Below are 5,000 nucleotides of genomic sequence, written 5' to 3'. Positions count from 1 at the left end.
GACAAACTGAATAACATCTTTCATATCATCTTTTATGTCCTATCTTTTATGTTCCCATCAACAGTTACTTTCCGTATCTCGGTCGTGGAATTAAGAGAATTAACAGAATTAAGACACGCAAGAATAAAAAGCCATTAGTTTTTATTTGAAATTTATCACCTAGTTTTCATTGTAAAGTAGTATGTCTCTTTGCAGCAATTTTGAATGCCAAATGTTTAGGCTACCTCATTTAAACCGTGGTTTATGGCCAAATAACTCTTGAACTCGGAAAGGGATGTCGCAGTTCCATCACGTTTTAACATAAAGTTCCAGCGGTGGCAGGCCTATTCCGTTCCAAGTTTGTAAGCACGCTGTTGCATGAAGCAAATTTGCTCTCAGTTCTCGAGATGTGCTTATTTGAACTTCTTCTGCCTGTCCTGTCGACATAACAGGATTCGAAGCCCTGTAATTCTAAAACTCGCTGAAAACTGGAGGTTAGAGAGAAAACACGGAGTTTACAGCAAACGCGACAGCAAGCGCAAACGGATGACACAACTGACAGGGGTCTGGCAACGAGCAAAGACGGCAAACGGCAGCAAGAATGACCACGTGACCATTGTTTCCCCGCCATTAATCAGACGAGATGCTTCCGTGAAGCATACACTGGGTTACCTGTGGTACATGCTACAGAAAATCAGAAGGCACTGAATTGTGTGGTATTGATTTACAGCATTCCAGTCTCTGAAGAATAACAAATAAAAGAGAAGCGAGAAACATTGGCTTCTGGGCTGACATGTTGATAATTTTCAAGTTCCCTCACAACTTCTTTTTACCACAAGTGTGCCCTATGAGCATCTGACAGCTTTCTAATACTAAAATTCACTGAAGTTAAGCCCTGCCGGGCGGGGTTAGTGTTTGGATGGGAGACCAAAACAATGAACCCCTCCTAAAACCCCCTCCTAACCCTAACCCAGAAGCATCGGACCGAAAATACTATTAACGCTAACAAATGCGAACTCAGCAAGATACAGATTCTGTTAGCTTGCTTTATGCAAAACAAATATTGATGAAAAAGCAAATAACTATTGATACACAGTTTTCAGAAAGAGCAGAAGGAAGTTTCCCGGACGGTCGATCGAGAATAAAATATTTACGACATGAAAACAACATTAATTTTGAACCGTGAATATAGAATATAAAAAGTTACGATCAGCGACAAACATTTTGGGAGATTTTTGCTACGTTCAAATAAATTGCAAAATCGAAAGTGACATGGCCGGAATTCAGCGGGCGCCGTAATTAAGTTACCGCGGAATGTTTAGTCGCCAAACAGTGAAGCATCTGTGTCAAATGATGGCAAGATACCGGGTTTTTGTAAGTTTCTTTTTCTGTCAAGTGTTATAAAGTTTGACAATGAAATGAGCGAAGTCAAAACAAAGATCGCAATCGCCCAACTGTCAAAATTTACTCTCCAAGACGCGTACGACGTTATTTATCACCAGGTAATTCCATCATTTTGGAAATAGCAGCTACTTTATTATTCATCTGCGTCACAAGTTTTCACTGATTTTGGGGCTCATTTTGTTGAAACTCAAGCACGCTTCCAACAGGCCTGTGAACCCTTCCTGCTTACGGAGCAATACTAAAAAACTTCTCCCATATCACATTTCAACCTTAAGATCGAAAATTCAATACACAACATGATATTATAATTCACAAAGGCAGAAAATACCACAGAATCCTTTTCCAGCGAAAATTTTATTGAAACAAACAACATATTTGCTCTTAGAGGCGAAAACCTCTTCCTATTTCATTGCGTGCGTGAAGACAAGAAACTCAATTGTGTCAAATTACCATATATTTCAGGTAAATACTGCTCACTTTGATTTCGTCTCGACGGGCGATAGATTGTTGTCGAAGTCCAGTACTCGTCGCTTTTGAGATTCATGCCTAGTTTATCCAACTGACTTTCCATTATTGAGCTCCATAAGGGTATATTTTGTTTAAGGATCCACTAAAACGCCATTCGCGTTGCATGACTTTCGACGCCATTGCAGGCTAAGTTAATGATTCTACTGTGTCCACCAGAGAAATCTACGCAGTTCCACTACCCTCTCGATCCTAAGAAAATACGCGCAGAAGGCTCTATACACAAAGACACCACTTACCAGGGCAGTGACAGGCAAGACTTTTACCGACACGGAAAAAAAAAAAAAGAAAAAAAGAAAACAAACAAACTAAACGAAGACCTCGACTGGGTTTGCCCATAGGCAACCCAGTAATTAATTACGTTTTCGGTTTACCCTTGTAAAGAAAGACAAAAGAAAGATGGAAAAACGTCGAATTTTAAATTCCGTTTATTCTCTGATTTCATTTTGGGTGAAAATTGGGACTACAGTCTACTAGTCAACAGTGGAACCCGGAGCCTTAAATTAGCTGCTATGGAGCCCTGGAGCCCCGATTTTTTGGCCTTGGGGCCCTGAAGCGCCGCTTTTTTTGGCCCGGAGCCCTGGAGCCCCAAACCCCTTTGGGACCCTGCCTAAAGAAAGAACTTCACTCTCATTCAGTGTCCTTCAATTTTTGTGTGGCAATCTTGTTGCCATGCCCAGTTATTCTATTAAAGATAAAAGAAATGGATTTCTTGAAACAGACAACAGTCAAGCTAGGTTGGTTGAAAAATCAGGATTGGATTAGAAATTATCAATCAAGACAATCTTCTTCAAGTTGGTGCATTGCTTATATAAAACAATAATTTCAAAATTAGTTTAGTTGTTGGCTCAAGAACATAGTTTGTGGCGGGCCTTCAGGCAGCTTCAGACTTAAGAGAAAGCATTTTTTTTTTTCGTTTGGTTGTCACGTGACTGACCGTGCGTATGTCCGTGCGTCCGTACAGATTCTGGGGGAGGGGATGAGGGAAAGGGAAGGGAGGGGAGTCTCGTGAATGCAGCTTTGAGGCGCGGTCGGCTAATTTTCTTCGTGGGAAACTTTTGTGCAGCCCACGTTTATCCCACTGACCTTCGCCACTTTCAAAATAGAGGTTTCAGTGACGAGCAACGGGATAAAGAGCAGGAAAGACCACGAAAGAAGAGGCGACGAAACTGGAGAAATGTAAGCGAAGAAATCCTCGAGAGAAGCCGAGGAAGGAGAACAAGAGGAAATTTCAATGAAGAACACCGTTATGTATCAGTCAATTCCAAGAGCACCCTCGTCCCCACTTCCCCCGGGCAAGTCCCGGGGCATTTGACTTGAACAAGAAAAATGGTCAAATGCTCCCCTACAGTTTACACCGTCAAATTCCCCACCGATTAGGGCCTCACAAAGCGTCAAATACCCCACCCTCCGTGCAAGAAGCAATTTTAATTGAAGTAAGAACTCTTTATAAACCTTGCTTGAGAGGCCGTTGTCATAACCTGCGATCAGACGTACTTTTCTTTAGAGAGGGTACCTTTTCGCGCCCTGTCTAAAGAAAAGTACGCCTGATCGCAGGTTACCGTTGGCATTAAACGTTCATTTCTTTTTTTGTTAACTTGAACAGTTAACCGTTTACTTTAACTTGCATCAATAGTAATTCCAGAAGGATTCACCCACTTTTGACAAACTGATGTGTTAATAATATGTAAACAAATGCGACTGATGAACAATAGAGCAAATCGATGAAGCATGCCGTCACGACATACTGATGATATTAAACGGCAAAAATGAAGAAAAAGGTCAAGATTACTTACAGTTTAATAAAAGTTAAACGACGTTTATAGCGGCCACAACCGCCTTACGGTTGTTTTTTTTTTTTTTTCATAAAAAACAAGCTACTTTTCGGTACATGGCCGACACTCATGTAATAGACCTTTTCGCCTAGTGTGTCCCGGCCTAGTGTGTCCAACTGCTCGCAGGGTTAGGTCTATCGGGGACACTGAAAAACGCTGACTGCAGACTGTGCAGACCGTCTGTAAGATGAAAATTCGGTTAGCCTGAATTAGGCCTAAATAACATTCGGTTAGCCTAATTAGGCCTAAATAACATTTAGGTTAGCCTGTTTGCGGTTAGCTGTCAATAATTGTCAGGGTAACGCCATATTTTACCCCTGGTCTGCACGGTCTGCACAGTCTGCAGTCTGCGTTTTGGGGTGACCTGGTCTATCGTGGCGAGGGAAACTCCCGTGAAAAACATTCTCTAGGTAGCGACCGCTGAACAATTTTTTTGTCGACGGTCAAATACCGGCAGGTACAGAACGCAGGTCACAGGGCAAAGGGGACACGTCATTATTTAAACTATACAGAAAGTATCCTAAACATTCATAAAAGCTAATTTTAGGCCGAATTAGTCGTAAACAAAAGTTTTTTAAGGTTAGCTTTTATGAATGTTTAAGATACTTTCTGTATAGGTAAAACAATGACCTGTGACCTGCGTTTTGTACCTGCCGGTCACGACATACCGATATGACATACCCGCCCGTACGGGCATAGGTAAACCACCCTCTGGTGTTGTTGTTATCGATCTGTAAAAGGATAAAATACATTACGGCGGTTGCGATTTGCTCGGTAATACAGTTTGAAAGCAAATAATTCAATAAAAGATCAAACAAAATTTCAACTGAGTCCTGTGTGATGTTGCTTTGGTCGTTCCGAGCTTTTTGAGACGTCATTTTGCGAGATCTTTTCTCGACCGACGGTTAGACAGTCAACAAAATTGACAAGGTAGGCAGCACCAAGCCGACGGCTGGTGACTTCGTCTTGTTCAAGCTAGAACTGACGCCAAACCAGTGAAATCCTCACCTTAAAAACACCAGCATCCAATCGATTAGGGATGCCCCATAACTTCGCCTAATTTGAGCTTCATCAATCGAAAATTCATCGAGAAAGACGATCCTGAAATCCAACGGAATTCGAAGCATTTGAATCTATTCGAAGCTACCAATCAGTGCAACGCGATCGTTGCCAACGGTCGCGTTGCACTGATTGGCAAATTTCGAATAGGCTCAAATGCTTCCAATTCCTTTGGTCTGGTTTCTTGCACCGATCATG

The sequence above is a fragment of the Montipora capricornis genome, chromosome 12 (assembly GCF_036669925.1).
Source record: "Montipora capricornis isolate CH-2021 chromosome 12, ASM3666992v2, whole genome shotgun sequence".
In the NCBI taxonomy this organism is placed as follows: Eukaryota; Metazoa; Cnidaria; class Anthozoa; order Scleractinia; family Acroporidae; genus Montipora; species Montipora capricornis.
This window is presented reverse-complemented; position numbering follows the sequence as displayed.